Raw genomic sequence first — 21,204 nt, 5'->3', positions numbered from 1 at the left:
CCAAACGAATGGATTGTTCCAGTATCTGCCCATCTGGTGATATTAGTACAACTCCTGCCCTTGCTCCTTGTCGGTTTGAACTCCCATCAACAAACAACCAGAAAAAGTCACCGTTGTAAATACTGCAGGGCCTGAGTTTCTCTTTGTTCCTTTGTTCTGTTGTCCCCCGCTGGGTTTTTTCTTGCTCATCTGGACGTTGTATACCTCGACTCAACGGAGCCCGATGTATGACGGCGTCTGGTGTGAACTCGGCCACGAAGTCGGCTAAGACTTGGCCTTTGATTGCTGTCTTGGGTCTAAATTCTAGGTCATATTGGCCTAAGGCCACTGCCTATCTGGCTATTTTGCCTGTCAGATCTCCTTGTTGCAACAGGGATCTTAAAGGATGTTCAGTTAATACCACAATTTTGTGGGCTTGAAAGTAATGATTCAGCTTCTTGGAAGCCATTACTAAAGCCAGTGTTAACTTCTTCAAGGGTAAGTATCTGGTCTCTGCGTCTGCCAGGGTTTTACTCACGTAGTAAACTACCATTTGCTCTTCTTTTTCTTCTCTGACTACTACTGCACTTACTGCGTGCTCTGAAACTGCCAAGTATAAGAACAACTCCTCCCTAGGTACTAGATTTGAGAGAACTGGAGCTGTGGTCAAATACTTCTTTAAGTTGGCCAAGGCGGCTTCGCATTCTTCGGTCCATAAGAAGTCTGTGGCTTTCTTTACTAAGCTGAAGAAAGGCTTACACTTATCAAAACTTCTGCTTATGAATCTGTTCAGGGCTGCGCCCTTCCAGTTAACATCTGTACTTGTTTTGCCGATGTTGGGCTCTTCAGTTCTAAGATAGCTTTGATCTGATCTGGGCTTGCCTCAATGCCCCTTCTGGTTACCAAATATCCTAAGAACTTACCCGACCCTACTCCAAATGCACACTTTGTTGCATTGAGTTGGAGCCGATATGTTTTTAGGATGTCAAAGATTGCCTTTAAGTCTTACAGATGATCCTTAGGCTCCTTGGTCTTCATGACCATGTCATCTATGTATACCTCTACTGTTCTGCCAATTAGATGTCTGAACATCTTGGTTACCAATCTCTGGTTAGTTGCTCCTGTATTTTTCAATCCAAAAGGCATTACCCTATAGCAGTATAGCCCTTTTGGGGTGATGAATGCAGTTTTTTCCTCATTTAGGGGGTACATAGCTATCTGATGGTACCCCCTGTAGGCATCCAGGAAGCTCATCCTTCCATGCCCTGAAGTGGCATCCACCAATTGGTTAATCTTGGGTAATGGGAAACTGTCTCTAGGACAAGCCTTGTTCAAACTGGTAAAGTCCACGCAGACCCTCCACTTACCGTTCTTTTGCTTCACAACCACTGTGCTTGATAGCCATGTCGGGTAATTTAACTCTCGAATGGCTCTGGCCTCCAGAAGTCTATCCACTTCCTCTTCTACAGCCTCAACATGCATTAGTGTCAGCCTCCTTGCTCGCTGGATGACATGTTTGGCCAACCTGTCTACATTCAGTCTGTGGCAAGTGACCTCGGGGTCAATGCCTGGCATCTCATATGGTGTCCATGTGAACACCTCAAGGTTTGCTCTTAGGAATGCCTCTAGCTCCTTTCCTCTTCTTTGGCTAAGCCCGAGCCGAGAAGAAAAAAGCGTTCTTCATCCCCTTGCTGGACAAGGATTTTCTTCAGGGCTTCTTCACTCTTCTCGGCTGGCTCTTTGTCGACGTCATCCAGGATTTCCACATTCTCGTCCTTGATCTCTGCTGTTTCTGCTTCTTGTATGTTGTAAGTAGACTTCATTGCTGCCATGGAGCAATTCTTTTCCTGCAACTGATCCCCTCTGACCTCCTCTATTCCATGCTCTGTTGGGAACCGCAATAGCTGATGCAATGTTGAGGGAACAACCCCCATTACATGTAGCCATGGCCTTCCCAGGATAGCATTGTAAGGGGAAGGGGTATCGATTATGGTGAACTCAATTTTTAGCTTCTTGGTGCCAGCCTGCACCTCCAAACTTGCTGCTTCCAGGGGCCACGTCGGCGTCCCATTGAACCCAACCATTGGGCCATTGGACTGCTCCAAGTCATCTTTGTGAAGGCCAAGCTCCTTGTAACACCTGACATACATGATGTCACAAGAGCTGCCTTGGTCAACTAAGATGCGCTTCACTTGGCACTCTCCAATCTGGAGGGATATTACCAAGGCATCATTGTGTGGATGCTACACCATCTCCAGGTCTTCCTTAGTAAAGGACACCATTGGTCCCTGGCTCTTGTCTACCCTAGGTCTCTTCTTCCCGACCTGGTACACATGTTGTAGGTGTTTTACTTTCTGGGTTTAACCCCTTATCTCATTCTCATTCACCTTTGAGTGAATCACATTGATCACTCGAGGTTCACCTGCCTATGGTTGTGGTGCTGGTGGGGGTGGTGCTGTTGGTGCCTGGGGCAGTCTTGCCTGCTTTTCCCTTGTCCTGGCCTCGTCCACCAGGTCCCTTAAATGGCCTTGTCTTACCAGGTCTTCCAGATGTGTCTTCAGGGCTCTACACCCCTGAGTCAGATGTCCAGCCTCATTGTGGTAAGCACAGTGCTTTCCAAGGCTTCTTCCCATGAATTCGCCTGGTACCCTTGCTGGTGCTCTATAATAGGGCTGATTTCGAATTTTCTCCAAGACTTTGTAAACCGAAATTTAGAATACGGTTGTGACTTCCTGGGCAGCCCTTAATCCTATTTCTGGTTTGTTGTAGCCACCATCACCTCAGCCTCGCTTCAGCGAGCCGTTTTTCTTCTCTAGTTTCGACGCCTTTGTCCCCGGCGCATTCTCCTCGGCCCTGGCATACTTTTCTATCCTGGCCATAAGCTCCTCCATGCTTTTTAGGGATGGCAATTTGAAACCGGCCCGATGGGGACCCAACTCCCCGATCCCGAATTGTGCGGGTTTTTCTCGAAAAATACCCCCGACGTGACGGGGATGGTATTTAAAAATCAATCCCCGAACAGATTCGGGCCGAGGACGGGGATAAGTATCCCAACCCCGTACCTGGCCCGGCCTCGTCCCCGTTCCCCGGCCCGATTTTTTCCCAAATTAAAATTACTAATTTACCCCTAGATATATATATAGACACACATAGTAACCAAACCAAACCCTCATCCAATTGTCTTCCGTCTCTCTCTCCCTACCCCCTCTACTCTCTCTCTCTGGCCCTGTTCACGACGTCGATCATCGCCACTGTCGGCGTCGCGGCTTCAATCGGCCTCCTCCGTCGTTCACAGCCACAGATCGGCCTCCTCCGTCGTTCATTGCCATTGTCGGCGTCGCGATCGGCCTCCTCCGTCGTTCACAGCCACAAATCTGCCTCCTCCGCCGATCGGCTTCCTCCGTTGCTCATCGCCACTGTCAGCGTCGCGGCGTCGCGATCGGCCTCCTCTCTCTCTCTTTCTGACACAGATACACAGATCTGCATGTTACATATACCGATCTATTTTTTTTTATGTTGATTCTGTATATTACATATACAGATCAGTATGTATCTCTGTGACTGGGGGAAAAGGGGGTCTGGAACATTATATATATATATATATATATATATTTGTTGTTGAAGAAAAAAAAGATAGTGAAACAGATCATGAACCATGAATCCTCGGTTGCCCTCTTTCTCTCTCTATATATATATATATATATATTTGTTGTTGAAGAACATTTTTTTTTAAAGTTATATATATTTGCTGTTGTTGTTGATGATTGTTGTGTGTTGAAGAACAGATCATGAACCATGAAGCCTCCATTCTACAGAATTTTTTTTTTTTTTTGGTTGTGTGTTGAGTAGATTTGCCGGGGATGTTTCGAGGTCGAGGAAACCCGATCCCTATTAGGGGACGGGGGTGGGGGAGGTGAGGGGTTCCCCGTCGGGGATCGGGGTCGGGGACGAGGATTTTTCTACCTTCGGGGATCGGGGACGGGGAGTGTCATCCCCGGCCCCGCCCCGGCCCGTTGCCATTCCTAATGCTTTTTGGCAATGTCTTTGCCAGTGATTTTTTAAGCAGATAGTCATTTTTCAGGCCGTTTTTAAACGACACAATCGCCACCTCTTGGTTGCATCCCGGTATTCGGTTACATACCTCATAATACCTTTTGGCATAGGCTCTAAGGCTTTCGTCCTTGCTAATTCTCAGGGCCATCAGGGCATCCACCCTCAATGGCTGCATTTTGTTTTTCACGAACCTAGCCACAAACATCTCAGCCAGGCCTTCCCAGGTTTTCACAGTTCCTTTCGGCAACTTTTGAAACCAGTCTGATGTAATTTCTCCGAAGGATGAGGGGAACACCTTGCAAAGCAACGGCTCGTTCCCGATGTATAACGCCATCAAGTTCAGGTACAAACCGACGTGAAAGTTGGGGTCCGACTTACCGTCGTAGATTTGGAATCTCGGCATGCTAAACCTCTTCGGCGCTTCGAATTTGTCCAATTCTACCGAGAACGGCATTCTCGGCTTGACCGGGGAGGTTACCTTGGCATCTTGTTGCCTCCTCTGTAGGTAATCCCTTAGATCCTCCTTGGTCCGTCCAGGAGCTCGGCTATCTCCTGATTTCAGCCTTTTCGGTGCACTACTCTTTGCTTCGTTGTGAGCCCTCTTCGACCTTTCTCCGTTAGTTGCGTCGAAGCACAACTCTTGCCCTTAAACATGCCGATGTTCTTTGGGGTCTGCTTCCTTGGTGCGATGTTTCCTCCTAGATTCTTCCCTTCTTGACTCTCCTCGCTCGACGGTGACAGTGTTTTTCGCTCCTGGTGTGCTGAGGGACTGTAGGGACTGTTTTTTGCCCATCTTTTCGGCATCTTTCTTGGCCGCTGGAGTCGGCGTATCTTGCAACGGGAACGGTGGCTACATGACATTGTTCTGCATCATAAAGTTGACGACCGTTTGCAGGTCCGCCAATTTGTTTTCCATTCCCTTTATCTTGTCGTCCCTCCGCAGGCATCTTTCTTTCCACACCTGGAGGTCGTCCTCCCTATAATACCTGCTTCGGTCTGACTTCTTCGACGTGTCGCCTTCCTAGCCGACGTCTTTTTCTCCGCGATTCTTATCTTGAGTCTCTTTGTTGCAGTTGTCTTCTTCGATGTCAAGGTCAATAGGTTTCCCACTCCTAGTAGGAGTGTCGTCCCCAACCTTCCCTTTCTGTCCGTTATTGGCCATCTATTCTCCTTTCTTTCCGACAGACGGCGCCAAATTGTGTGTGTCAATTTTCGACCACACTGCCAACTAAGTACTCAGCTGGAGAACACCGGCAGAATAGATTAAGCCCGAACGACCTGCAACAGAAAGAAGAGATTCTGGTGGTGGTTCGTCCACCCAGGGGCACTCCGACGATCAAGTCAGTTATCTCTCAAAGATAGCAAAAGTGCTTAACTCACTATTCAGAGTATAAAAAGCATACCTTAGACCCATAGGGGTGCCTCTCTTTTATAGCCAACACTTACCTAATCCCAATAGAAGCCTAGCTTCAATGGACTCAGGATTATTGCTAATCTTGGACTCCTAGTAGGATTGGGATAAACTCTCTAAGAGTCTTATCTTTATCCAAACTGAAGTCTTCTCCCATTCTAGGACTCTTGTCCCTTATCCGCTTATCCCAGATTCCGGTATTCTCGCAGATAACCTTGGCCTAGCCGAGATCATCTCGGCGTCATGACCAGAACACGTGGCACCTTGGCTGGCACTTCGGTGACACCTCGGCTACGTGTTGTCATTCAAAAATTATGTCCCCACAAAATTTATTGACAATTTTTTTACATTCCTATTATTGTCATTTTTTACACCAGATTAACATCAATTGTTTAGTAAAAATATTACAAACTCAGAAATTTTATTTAAAAATTATTCAAAAATATTAATATATAATTTAAATTCATTTTATACATGTGCTACATGATATATAAATTGTCAATCTTCACCCAACATCTCATTCTTGACCCAAATCGACGATAAGATTATAACTTACTGATCGTACAGTGGCCCAAAACAAACCATTGCCCATTCATTGGTCATGGTAGTCATAGTCATAGTCATACTCATGGTGTAACCCACCCACCTAGCAAGCTATAGTTTAAATTCATTCTAGAACTCACACTACCGATTCAATCGCCACCTCACAATCTAAATCTTTTTTCTTTTACATTTCAAATTTCTATTTAAATCCATAATCCAAACATAACCTTAAACTTTTTTATTAAATTTAAAATCAAATGAAATTTCATTTTACTCTCCGAACTATCATTTAAAAATTAATTTAATCTAGGTTTTTTTAATAATAATTTTATACTTAAACTATTCCATTTTATATTAATTTCACCCTCACCGTTAGCTACCATGTATAATCAAATGAAATTTGCTAATATCACATTGAAATTTAATTTGAAACTTCACTTTACGCTTCGAATTATTCAAAAAAATATCAATTTAGACCCCTATATTTAAAAAATTAATTTAATTTACTCGCAAACTATCTTCTTCTTTCTTTTTGTTGTAAGCTAAATTTAAATTTAATCTCTCCTTGCACAATCATTTTAGTTCCACCTCTACTTGCAGTTTAATTTTTTTTAAATACATGTGATGTTATGTGGCTATAAATGTCCAATTAATCTATCTTTTATTTATTTTTATTTATGAATAATTTACTTGAAAAAACCAACAATTTAAACAATTTGAATCATCAAAATAATCTCGAGAAAAGCCCACACAAGACCGCACAACAAAATACTGTGCCTCGTGAGTACAACAACAACCTCTCTCCCCAAACGTTTCACCACCTTATTTGTTATTCTCAAACTTTATTCTCTACAATTAACGGAGTACATATCTTCTTTCTCACTTTTTTCCATCTTCTATTTCATACTTATCTGATATTACTACATCATCACATCAATAATTAAAAAAATATAAGACAGAGAATGGTAGATGATCTCATATCCAATAAAAGACCCTAAATGTCTTGAGTCATTATAACTAAGCCCCCAAATCCACTATTGCCCATTCATGGTCATCCCACCCAACCCACTTAATTTGGGATTTTTCTAGAAGTTTACACAAATTGTATACAAACATGAAAAATTTACGGAATTTGTATTTAAAATGACAGGATTGTAGCGTGACTTATCATTTTAAATTAAAAATCTCTATTAAAATAACATTTAGTTATACAAAAAATTGTCGCTGGTATATCATTTTGTTAAAGAATTCTATATAAATACTATTTTCGTATAAGTTGACATCAGTCAGTAAATTTTAGTTAGATTGGAAGCCTTATCTCATTATAATCTAAAGAGAGAAAAAAGATGGCAACAGGTTGCCATAAGTCAAGTCTTTATCCCATAAACAATGGCTCTTGAGGTATCGATTGTTAAAAGCACTATTATATATATTTTACTCCTTAATCATATCTATGATGAACTTGGTAACTTAGTGGTGTAAAATGGTCTGAACTCATTCTCTTTTTTCCACAAGTAATCATTAATTATTTGTTAGAATGAGCAAATGGGAGGAATTCCATTCCAACTGCTGACAAAGATAAATATATACTCAGATTAAAAAACAATTAGAACTTGAACATATATATACAGGAACTATTAATATATATATTCTAAAATGACTTTTAGACTTTAGACATCATAGGATGATTCTTGTAATTAACCTAATCGATTTCTCTAGTTTTTAAGTTAATAGATCTGTTGTTGGGTGTGAATTCTCTGGTTTTGGAGAGTAAACAAAACTTACTTTCATTGGAACTAAGTACTAGTGCCCAAAGCTGGAAGTCTTCATCCCAAATCCTAATAATAACAAGCAGTTTTTATTCCTTTAATCTTTTAAACTTATAGTTATGTTTGATTATTAGATTAGGTTGACTAGGATAATGTATGGGATTACTAGTGTGGTGGCATTAAACTATAGATGTAAGATAATTGGTATTTGCTTGTGCACCAATGTAATTGGTTTTGATTAAATTTATGCAATTATGTAAAGACACTCGTTATATAAAATGTAACTATTTTGTTTTTGTCACCAAACCTTTTGTACGGGGAGGAAATATTAGTGACCTTCCGTACTCCAAATGAACTCTAAGAAACCAAGGTAATGTAAGATTTACCATATCCTGAATATCAATCAATGCACTTGAATGCAATTTTGTAAGTATTTAATAAATTCAATAAATTTTGAAAAGGAAATCTAGGCTATTTGGCCCAAAGTACATAAACTTCTGTTGGCACATAAATTTCAACCAAATTTATGTTTAAATTTCAAATACAGTCAATAACACACATAGAGCCTATGATAGGAATGTTGTAGGTAATCACTTCCTAAAAAGGATCAATATGATCCATTGAAATACATAAATAAAACGTCGTATCTCAACGATGTTATTCAAGATGCTCAAGTGACACGTGGAGCCTACGAAAGATGACACCTGTAGAGCCTACAACAAGGACACCACACAGGATGAAACCCCAAAGATCAATCCGGTTAATCAGATATACATATAGCGTTATCATTCAAAATTCAAATAGCACTATCATTCAGTTTGAAATTCAAATTGAGGATGAGGCATTCTTATCACCTGGATGGCCCTCTATAAATTCGAGGACCATCACACAAGATCAGGGATCAAAAAATAAGAAGTGAGAAGATCAGAGAGAGAGGGAGAGAGAGAGAGAGAGAGAGAGAGAGAGAAATTAAGAGTTAAAGAAGTTGTTACAAGAAAGAAGAAGAAAAGCCCAGAGAACTCAAGAGCTTATGCTACAAATGCAGAATGGCGATGAATAGGTAAAGGGTACCCAATAATTGTACTTTGCATTCGAGGGTTCAAAACCCATTACAATTTCAATAAAGTATTTATTTTTCTTAAATTTTCTTTTGTTATTTATTTTGTTCTTCATTAATTGGAGGTTTCATTTATATAAAATGTGTAATTAACGATCTGGAATACAGATTGGAAATAGGAACCTGCTATTCAAATAATTAACACTGTTTGGTCCAAAAACTAAACAGTGGACATTTGTAACATAAAATTTTGAAATGTGTTAAAACACTTCATGTTTTAAAATTTGTGTCTACAAATTCTGGCATGCCCAGTGGGACTTATTTCTCTTCTTATCTTTTGAAGAACAAATATATATATATATATATATATATATATATTTGAAACTTACTGATGTATTCTTTTGTTATAGGAATGTTGAAGCAACTGTCAAGAGACAAACCTACACTCTAGTGGTTCTAAAATCACCAATGGTGGAGATAGCACCCATCACCCAAGGGGCTCCGGAGCGAATGCTCTTGGCTGTCCCAAAGGTAGAACCAGAGAAATCTTGGAAAGATGCACTCCTTTCCCTTGTCACCCAAAGGGCTCTGGTCCAAAAGCTCTTGGCTGTATACATGATGAAATAAAACGAGGTACAAGGAATGAATAAGAATATCCTTAAAGGTAGCCAATGGCATATGCGAGGTAACTGGGTGTGACAACCCTCACCTCTGATTACTGCTAAACTATGACTGAACATGATAAGTAACTGGTTAGACTGAAATTCTGAACTGATTGTGTGTGTATGTTGTTTTAGTGCATTTCTATCTGTTTGCCATTGATTTATCTGTTCATGTTTTAAGTTTCGAACTATAAATAGAAGGCCTTATCGGCGGCCGAATCAGAAATTGATTAGTGTTTTATGCTAATTAGAATTTATGTGATTTTATGGTAGATTTAATTTAAATTTGATTTGGAACGATTAAATTAGATTAAATAATGTTAAATTACATTAGTTCAAGTTTATTACAATTTTGCCATTGAGTGGCCATTTCCTATACACTTGTTTGGGACTTAATTAGTACATTCCATACATCATTTCATCATCCTTGTTGAGGCCAAAACCGTGAGCAAGAGAGAGAGAGAGAGTAGGAGAGCTTTGGTTTCAACAAGAATTGCTTGGAGAATTAGAAGAATTGAAGAGTAGATTGCATAATTGAGCTTCTAGACTTGAAATTGAGGACCTAAGGTAGGATATTTATCCTTTAGTTTATGAATTCAAGTTAGTTCTTGCATGGTTCATGAGTCATTAGTGATCTAAGTCAAGAATTGGTTTAAAGAGTTGATTTGAGTAGCTAAATCATGCATGCATGTACACATTGTTCAGTTTTGAGGTTGATTTCATGGAAATCCTCACATGCATGTCTATATTCTAGCTATGGTCCATGAATTCATCATGTTTTTGAGTGAATTGACTCATTTGATCAAGTATTTGAAGCTTTGATTTCAATTGAACACTTGCATGTTACATATACATTATGTTCATGAAGTTTTGTTTGGATTTGTGTTTAATTGAACTACCTTTGGGCTTTGATTTTGCAAGTTGATCTTTGAAACATGTCATATTATGAGTTTTAGAGTGTTTTCCAGAAAATTGGCCCAAAAGAATTGAATTTGATGCTTTAAATGTTGAATTTGAGCTTGGAGGTTCAATCTGGAAATTCCAAATTTTGGACCCACGCTCGAGCGTACACTCTGAGTACATGCATCCAGGTCGAGCGGGGAAAGTAACGCTCGAGCGTGAAATGCGTGTATCCAGTACTTTTCATATGTTTACAGTCCACTCGAGTGAGGAAATGAACGCTAGAGCGAGGACTTGTGTCTCACGCCCGAGCGGAGGTCGAGAGCCCATCGAGCGTGAATTGCATTCATCTAGTACTTTTGCTTGAGTTTACAGTCCGCTCGAGTGAAGGAAGTCACGCTCGAGCGGAGCTCCTTCGTCTGCATGTCCGCTCGAGCATAGAAAGCCACGCTCGAGCGTGGACCCCTGTTTCAGCAAATTTTGAAAAGTATTTTAAAGTGCATCTTTGCATCCTCTTTCTATCCTAGGCATTCCTAGGCCGTGTTTAAGGCATCTTAATCAGGATATTGATATAGAACCACACCGAGTCAAGATAGGGACTAAGTTGTTGATTCCTAAGTGTGTAACTTAGTGTGTGTTCGTTCTGTAACTGTGTAGGGTTGGCATCCGAGGACGCTCATTAGCCGCTTATAGCCCAGTGCTCTGTGAGTAACAATGTTGTAAAGAAATGTTCAATCATGAATATTTTCTGAATGATCTACCGTACTGCTTTCTGAAATGATATTTCCTATTGAATGAATGTTTGTCCTATTTGTAAACTGAATTCGTGGCATCCATAGCAATCTACTATTACTGTACTGTTACTGCTACTGTTACAGAGATCTCTGTCGGTTCCCATGTTTGGAACCATTACTGTTTACTGTTATGATGGCCATCAACTGACTGTTCGGTCTGCTAAGACCTACTGTACTGTTTGCTATTGGATGTACCACATATAACTGCTATGGTTTCTAAATGACTGATATGACTGTTTAATTACTGAAAGGACATTCATTCTTAACCTCTTTACACAACTGTTATTCACTGGGCTTTAGCTCACTGTTTATATATATATGTAGGTGTTCAGGTACCGGATCGATGCTAGGAGCGTCAGGTTAACTCCCTCTTTGTCAAGCCAACCATTGTGCCTCACCTCGAGGTTCCAAGTCTAACCGAGCTAAGGCTGCTTTAGGGTGTCTCAGTTCCACCCTTCCGTCTCTGTTTTGTAATACTGTTTAAGACTTGTACTGTACTCTGAACGTTTGTACATATGGTGTATATATGTTTTGCTTATGAATGTGAATATGTTCAGAAAAGTCTTTTTGCATACAGACTGTCACAGCTCATTGGACATCTTTTATTACTATTTTGGCTTCCGCCAGCCCCTGTACTCTGTATTACTGTCTTTACTGTCAGGCAGGCCTTCGGTAATCACGGATTACTGGCCGGTTACGGTGCTAAACCCATAGGGGCGGGTTTGGGTCGTGACACTGGGGAAGTCTGAGGTGTAGTACCTAAGAAAATGAAAGGTATTTTTTTAAAAAAAAAGAAAAAGAAAAAAAAGAAGTAATTATACCTTTCTCTAATAGCTTAGATGGCTTGTTCGAAGAAGGAGAAGAAAAACCTATATTTGCTGGGGGCAATTTACTCATCTTAGTCTGTGTGCCATCTAAAAGAGGGGTGTAGTAATAAAACTCATCTTCACTTTCGCTACTCCCATTGAGAGAACGATCAAAAGATTTGGTGGGAGAAGGAATTTCAACACTCTTAATGCGAATACGACCCAAGGCAGTTAATTCATACCCATCTCCCTCAAAAAGTTCTTGAATCATATTCTCATCTTTATCTTCAAGAAAAGAGTACAGGTATGTGCAAAATTGGTCCATTGGGGTTTTGATCAATACTGTTGGTTGGGAAGTTCCTATACAATCATTGATAGACATAGTCTCTGGAAAAAGCTTTGCTAGACTAGAAAATTGAGGGCCAGAATCTACTTACTCAAAGCTAAATCTCATTTTAAATTGAGATTTACACATATCCTTAAAAAGATGAAGGAGATATGAAACCGAGTAACTAGATCGGGAAGGAGCAATAGGTGGCCAACTATTATCCATTCTCTGAGGTGACGATGCTTCCAGAGCAATAGGTGAAGATGATGACCAAGCTCTAGAGTAAGAAGGCTTCTTCATCTTTCGGTCTTTAATTGACATATCCAGTTTTCTCTTGCATGAAGATTTCGGCTGGGTATGAGTACCATATTGGAGCACGGTAAAGGAAGTTCCCAACCACCTGTTGGCATAAGGCATGGTTACGTGAAAAGTAGATCGGGAGCCTGGTAACTCCAACGAGACTTTTGTACCACAGCGTAGCATATGGCGCCAGTTGTAATAAAATTTAGACCACTCAGAGGGCTACTGACAAGATAGATTAAGCGGTGTAGGGCACGCTTGAGCAAACCCAAATTGACGACCATATCGGTTAGGGGAGTACGGTTCAGAAATGAAATTAAATCCCATTTTAAAAGTTAAAATCCTTGGCCTCAAAGATATAAGATAGCCAACCCTTTTAGAGTCAAACAGAATGCCTGAAGGTTCACCTTCATGGGTAAGAGCCCTAAACTGACACTCCGTACGATAGGTCAGGAGAGAGTCTACAAATGCAAATTTATCAGTAAAAAACTAGGCAGTCGATTGGTTTCCAATAAACCCAAGATATGGCATGAAATGAATATCAGGAATCGAATGAATTGACTGAGGATCCCCATGAGAGTAAGTCTTAATAAAATATAGTTAAATCCATCCAAAAAGGTAATGCAAAGGACGCTGAATATTTTCCTTCCCAGGTAAAGGTGATGATGCCATTTTACTAAGAGAATGATAAAGGTATGCAAGGACGGGGATGGCCAGGCTAAATAAGGTTCCACCAGCCATTTTGGTGGTTGCATGAAAGGTAATCAGACGAATTTCCCCGGAAGAGTGTGGGAAGACAAATCTGCTAAGCCAACTCACCAAAAAACCAAAAAGATACACATCATCAGGGATTCTGTCTTTTCGTCGAAAACCACTAATTGAAGTTGGGGATTCATTAATAAATTTGAAAGTCCAGTGGTTAAACTTCTTGAATTGAAAAGAGCTGGCATAAATGTTGAAAAGCCCATGACATGCCTTGGATGTCTATGACGAATATAAAACGTCATTGGAGGGGGTGAACTCTTCATAAAACTCACCACGGATGAAGAGGCCGCTAATGCAATGAAAGTCCCATAAAGAGATCCCAAGTTCGTCGTAAACAATATGGAAAGTGTTGGTGTCGGGTGACCATCGCTCTAAGAATCCTTTGAGCAGGGCGAAATTCCTAGCATAAGCAAATTGGGATACATAGATTGCGGCATAAATCCCATACTTCTGCAAAATAGGGGCAAATGTGGAAAGAACGTCATTCAACCAAAAAATCCATATAGGGGATTGCAAATTGGTAGAGATGCCGCGGACATTAAAAGAATTATCCCACTTCAATTTTTCATGTTTCATTCTCTTAAGAAGAGTATTAATTCAGAGCAGTTAAGGTCTTCAGAAAATGGACTGAGGATTGAGACAAGGAATGAACCGATTGATTTGGAGTGCCCTTTCTCGAGAATCTCACAGCAGTTTCGAATTCCTGTATAGACCAAGTCTTCGAAAACCATATCTAAAGGGATGTAGGGGTCTAACTTGGTGGGTGACAATAAAGCAGTGATAGGTTTGTGCCAAATTATTTTTTGACTAGATTTATCCAATACATCCTTCTCCTCATGTCGAAGATATTCAAGTGTCTTTTCCATGCTGCCTAAAAAAATAAATAAATAAATAAAAAGGTCAGTGAAGGCAAAATGTCATAATATAAAGAAATTGACAAAAGCCGTTGCCAAGGAATCAAGCCGTTGGGGTAAAGCACACATTCATAGCCAAGGAATCAAGATGTTGGGGTGACGGACACATTCACTGTCAAGAAATCAAGCCGTTGGGGGTGACAAACACAATCACTGCCAAGGAATCAATGGGGTGACGGACACAATCACTGCCAAGGAATCAAGCCGTTGGGGTGACGAACACAATTACTGCTAAGGAATCAAGCCGTTAGGGTGAGGGACACAATCACTGCCAAGGAATCAAGCCATTGGGGTGTAGGACACAATCACTGCCAAGGAATCGAGCCATTAGGGTGAAGGTCACATTCACTGCCAAGGAATCAAGCCGTTAGGGTGAAGGACACAATCATTGCCAAGGAATCAAGCCATTGGGGTGAGGGACACAATCACTGCCAAGGAATTAAGCCATTGGGGTGAGGGACATAATCACTGCCAAGGAATCAAGCCATTGGGGTGAGGGACACAATCACTGCCAAGGAATCAAGCCATTGGTGTGAAGGACACAATCACTGCCAAGGAATCAAGCCATTGGGGTGAGGGACACAATCACTGCCAAGGAATCAAGCTATTGGGGTGAAGGACACAATCACTACCAAAGAATCAAGCCATTAGGGTGAAGGTACACAATTGCTACCAAGGATTCAAGCCAATGGGGTGAAAGGACACAATCACTGCCAAGGATTCAAGTTACTCATTGCCATTAGGCTGGAAGGGGCAATGATACCTACAAACAAACTCTGACGCCTTGCGTGTTGCTTACAAAAGAGGGAAAAAGACATGAAATAATTGCAAAAAAAAAAAAAACTTTGTAATTCTTATAGTTAAAATTCACTTGCACGAATCTCGAGGGAGCAGGCCTTGATTAGATTAGATTAAAAAAGAAATTCTACAAAAGGGGCTGCAAATTTGTAAGGGTTCAGCCAAAGAAGCCAAAGGGAAAGCAGATTTTTATAGAATTTTTTCTTGCTGTCATTTGTTGAAGGACACAATCAACAGATCCTTTGGTCATATCCACATATCCACAAGCAAGGACTTTGTATACAGGCTGTTGAAAAAAAAAGAAAGATTTGCTTTCAAATTCTAAAACAAAAGGGGGCTATTGTTGTATGTTTGGAAAAATGGTATGCCAGGTGCAGATATCATCTTCATCCTACCCATCTCTAAAAAAAAAGGTGAAAAGAAAGCAACAAAGTATAAGGGTATAGTAGAACTTTGTTATGAATAAAAGAAGGCTATGTGACAAGAACTTTGTTTGGCCTATTTAGATTCTTGGTCTACAAAAAAAAAAAAGTTTGAGAAAAAAAAAAGAATGGTAGCAGCAGTGTTGAAAAAAAAGAGAATGGTAGAAGCAGTGTTGAAAAAAAGGTGCTATGGATAAAAGGCATATTGCATACTTGATTGCCAATAAAGGAACTTGTTTTTTCTTGAAGAAAAGAAATTTTATGCCTTAAAAAAAATGCAGAGATAGAAGTCTTGTTAGGCCAAGGAATGCTACTGCATGCAGAATTTATGAATCCATGAAGTTGGTATGGGTGTTGAAAAAAAAAAGAAAAAAAAAATCTTTGTTCATGTTTACAAGAAAGGACTTAAGGGTTAAAAAATATATGCTGGAAGGCAGCCATGCCAACAATTCTTGCGCAAAGAAAAATAAATAAATAAAATAAGAAGAAGAAGAAAAAGAAAAAGAAGAAGAAGAAGAAAAAGAAAAAGAAAAAGAAAAAGAAAAAGAAAAGGGCTCTTTGTTTGTATCAGCAAGGACGTTACTTGGGCTCATGATCTAGCAACAAAAATGCTTGCAGGACTTCAAATATATATATATATATATATATATATATAAGGTAGCAAACAGATCTTTACTGTGACAGACAGACTTAAAAAAATGGGGTAGCAGCGAAAAAGCGGCTGAAGTTTTTTTTTTTTTACATGGTTGTCTCGATTTCTAGAAGGGTCTTTGTTTGTTGGACTAATTGGATTTATGATCTAGCAAAATGGGTTGTTTTTGTTTTAAACAAATAGGGCAGCAAACAGATCTTTACTACATGATTGTCTCGATTTCAAGAAGGGTCTTTGTTTGTTAGACTATTCGGGTTTATGGTCTAGCAAAATGGGCTGTCTTTGTTTTAAACAAAGAGGGTGACAGTTTTTGCAATCATAGAAAAAAAAGTCTGTTTGGTCTCATGACTGGCAGCAACCAAAAAAAAAAAAAAAAGGTGAAAAGAAAGCAACAGATAGGTTCATATTATGATGAAAGTATAAGGGAAGCATACCTGATTAAAAGGAATTTGAGGAAATTCTTTTGTGCCTTCTTTAAAGTGTAAGAAGAACAGCTTCTGCTGGGAAAAGAAGAAAGACAATGGTTAGACAACTTCTGATGGAAATAAAGTGGAAGGATGAAGACCTAATATGCACTACAAAATTTGTATAGGAAAAAAGAGGTTGCTGGGAAATTGCTAGAAACAAAAAAATTCTGCTAGGAGAACAAAGTTGCAGGAGGAAAAATATCTATTGTCCACATGCATGGATAAGTGTCATATAAAGCAAAAAATTCTTGCTTAAGAAAGGAGGTAGTGGTCTCCTAAAATACTTCAAAGAAGCAAGAGTTTAGGTAGGATTTGAAACACTCCAAAGAAGTAAGAGTTTGTGTAGGATTTGAAATCCTACAAATGCCAATCCATCCTATTTCATTTAGACAAACTCGTAATATATATATATATATATATATATATTTGCTGTAAAAAAAAATCTGATCCTAAAAAATAAAAAAAAATAATAAATAAAAAAAAGTGGCAAGTTGGAGGCCCACAAAAGAAAAGGCCCAATTAAAAAAATGGTGGCGTAGAAAAGGAAAGGTCCATGATGGCCAAGAAAAATCCATGATGGCCTAGGAAAAAATCAGCTGTAAAAAAATGGTGGCAAGTTGGAGGCCCATAAAAGAAAAGGCTCAATTAAGAAATGGTGGCCTAGAAAAGGAAAGGTCCATGATGGCCTAAAAAAATCCATGATGGCATAGAAAAAAATCTGCTGTAAAAAAAATGGTGGCAAGTTGGAGACCCACAAAAGAAAAGGCCCAATTGAAAAAATGGTGGCCTAGAAAAGGAAAGGACCATGATGGTCTAGAAAAATCCATGATGGCCTAGAAAAAAAATTTGCTGTAAAAAAAATGGTGGCAAGTTGGAGGCCTACAAAAGGAAAGGTCCAATTAAATCTTTGGACCTTATCCATGACCCTTATGAAAAAAGAAGTCCCTGAAAAGAGACCCATGCCAAAAAAAAAAGGCCCATGCACCAAAAGAAAAAGAAAAGAAAAAGAAGGCCCATGAAAAGGCCGAAGTCCATAAAAAAGAGGAACATGCAACAAAAATAATAAAAGGCCCATGGACTAAAAGGAGCAATCAACCCATTTAAAAAAAAAATACAACGCCTAAAAAGTGGCAGAAAGGGACCAAGGCCAATAAATAATCCCATCCAAGACCTAAAGATGATCTAGATAAAAGTGCCAATTTGTCGTGACTCGCACAATTAAGAAAATTCACTTGTGCAAGTCACGAGGGGGCATTTGTTGGCACATAAATTTCAACCAAATTTATGTTTAAATTTCAAACACAGTCAATAACACACATAGAGCCTATGATAGGAATGTTTTAGGTAATCACTTCCTAAAAAGGATCAATATGATCCGTTAAAGTGCATAAATAAAACAACGTCATATCTCAACAACGTTATTCAAGATGCTCAAGTGACACGTGGAGCCTACGAAAGATGACACATGTAGAGCCTATAACAAGGACACCACACAGGATGAAACCCCAAAGATCTATAGTGCTATCATTCAAAATTTGAATGGCGCTATCATTCAGTTTGAAATTCAAATTGAGGATGAGACATTCTTATCACCTGGATGGCCCTCTATAAATACAAGGACCATCACACAAGATCAGGGATCAGAAAATCAAAAGTGAGAAGATCAGAGAGAGAGAAAGAAATTAAGAGCTAAAGAAGTTGTTACAATAAAGAAGAAGAGAAGCCCAGAGAACTCAAGAGCCTACGCTACAAACGCAGAATGACGATGAATAGGTAAAGGGTTCCAAACCCAAGAATTATACTTTGTATTCGAGGGTTTAAAACCCATAACAATTTCAATAAAATATTTATTTTTCTTAAATTGTCTTTTTTTATTTATTTTGTTCTTCATTAATCGGAGGTTTCATTTATATAAAATGTGTAATTAACGATCTGGAATACATATCGGAAATAGGAACCTGCTATTCAAATAATTGACACTGTTTAGTCCAAAAACTAAACAGTGAACATTTGTAACATAAAATTTTGAAATGTGTTAAAACACTTCATGTCTTAAAATTTGTGTCTACAACTTCAAACAAGTAGAGAGTTAAAAAAGGATACATCAACAGGTCCTAAAACTTGCAAACAGACAAACTACTCTTACTAACTAAAAAAACAGACAACAAACAATCAAGTCTATAACAACTTTAACACAACAAAAATCATAAGAAAAACAAAATAAAATATTCTTCATCCTAGCTAATTGAGTTTAGACAGTATTCTTTACATTTCTCTAATTATTACAAGCAAACATAATACATAAAAACCATATCTTAGTTTATATCACACCACATATATATAGATTATAAGAAGTTTTACAATTACGTCTAGTTTAGACAACTGCAAGTCATATCCGTAACTATGGAACCTGTTTTAGAGTAAATGACAGAATAGCCATTGCAAGTCATAGCCTTCTTAAAAAGTACATTGAAATGAGAAAAGTTGAATGTCTGCTGAGATGAACATAAAATCATAAAAAAAAAATTTTAAAAAATTAAAGGATAGGACCATATCTATAACACGTGGCCAAAACAATAATTTGCAGCATCACATAGTTGTGGAGTAGACAAATATCTTCAAGTCCATCAGACCTCAAGATTGGCCAGAATATATAATCTAATCCCATTCTCTTATACCTCCGAACAAACACAACAACAATTATAAGTTCTATAGCAACAGCTTGTTTGGAAACACTGCAAGTCATATGAACCTGTTTTAGAGTATAAAACATGATAGATAGCCATTGCAAGCCATCGCCTTCCTGAAGTACATTTAGATGAGAAAAGTGCATGCTTGAGACAAACTAAAAACATAAAAGAAGGAAGGAAAAAAACAAAAACAAATTAAAGCATAAGATAATATAACATAGTTACTAAGTCGACAAAGATCTTGAACTCCAATCAGACCTCAAGTACCTAGGAGAAGAGAAAAATGACTAAGTAAAACTTCAAACAGTATGATGAGAAATGATAAACAATTAAAATAGCACAAAAAAGAAGCTGAAGCAACTTGAAAATCAGTTTTTTTTGGTACCTTATTGAAAAAAGGTATACATATATGTTATTGTAAACCAATTACTCATAAGATCATAAAAGGAAAAAGAAAAAACATAGAAGTAAAGAACAACACTTGCCCTTATCTAGTGTCATGTTTCGAGCTTAATTGAATGCAAAATTCATGGAATGAGTGTAACCCATAATACATGCAACCAAATGTCAGTTTGCCTTTTGTCTTTATTTTTCGGCAATTAGTGCAATCTAAACAACGCCGCTCTCCTTAGGAACAGATAAGCCTCTAAGGCTTTGCAAGGGATTAAAACAAAGTAGGTGCACAATACTCCATCAGTTGGTATATTTTTCAACCCTAGCCATTTGCAGATTAAAACACTTGATGTTACATTTCCATCAATTCTGTTATGTGTATAGCCAAAATGCACTAACTACCATAGTTGTGTCAAGACATTCAAATGCTTCCAGTTTCTAACCAATTTTGTTTTCCAGATCAAGTTGGAGGGGATTATAGGGGAAAGAACTTTGCAACTTTGAAGTTATGAGAGCTGAGGTTCCAGTATCATGGAATAGGATTTTAGCAATAGAGGTTGATTAATTTTGATTGTTTTTTGCTTATGTATAATTCTTAGTCACATTTGTAATGTGAATCTAGTTGAATTATTTGCTCAAGTTTGCAGAAGAACCGTAGTTTTGACGGAAAGAAAATAAAAAACCAAAGAAAAAAAGAATTTCCATTCGATAATGAAACCATCATGCTTGACAGGAACCATAACTGATTTTTTGTCACCTTCAAAATGTCAATGTTTAAGAATGTGGTCATTTGGGTGAAGAATTGCGACAATTTCAGTAATAAATGCAGGTATATTCTTCAGTTACGAAGAAAGTGACAGGGTCATACCTACTCATGATCACACTGTAATTCTAGCTCTTCTTCCTCCATGAACTCCATCAGTTCGAAGAAAGTTGTTCTTGATCACAAGCAATTGAGTAACAACATGATTAATGGTTGGTCTATCTCTTGGTAGCTCTTGTGAACATGCGATTCCAATATTAAGTATTGAAATCAAGGACTCATAAATTTTATGACTGCCAATAAAGCTCTGATTCTGAGTGTTTTCGGTGCTTGAGTTTCCCTCCTCAATTTCTCTTTGTTGAATTAGTGTTGGATCAACAACGCTCGCTAGTTGTTCAGGTAAAGCCATCTTAGCAAAGTTATGGAGACTCAGACTATCATTAAACATGTTATCAGTAGGTCTCTTCCTCGTAAACATTTCCAATTAGAGGATACCAAAACTGTATACATCACCAGATGTCGTCACCTCATTTTCCATACCATACTCTGCAATTGATGCATCATTCAAAGCAAATACAATTGTAAAGATGCTTGGCCAGAAGCATATTAAATAATAGTAATAGTAATATACCTTCTACAAATAACTCTTTGTAGAAAACAGGTTTAGAGCATAAAAAACTTTACTGTTTAAAGTAATATAGGAAAGAATTATGTCTCTTCTTGGTGAGATAACAATAT

Source organism: Camellia sinensis, chromosome 8, assembly GCF_055761805.1.
Source record: "Camellia sinensis isolate YWXY chromosome 8, ASM5576180v1, whole genome shotgun sequence".
Lineage (NCBI taxonomy): Eukaryota > Viridiplantae > Streptophyta > Magnoliopsida > Ericales > Theaceae > Camellia > Camellia sinensis.
This window is presented reverse-complemented; position numbering follows the sequence as displayed.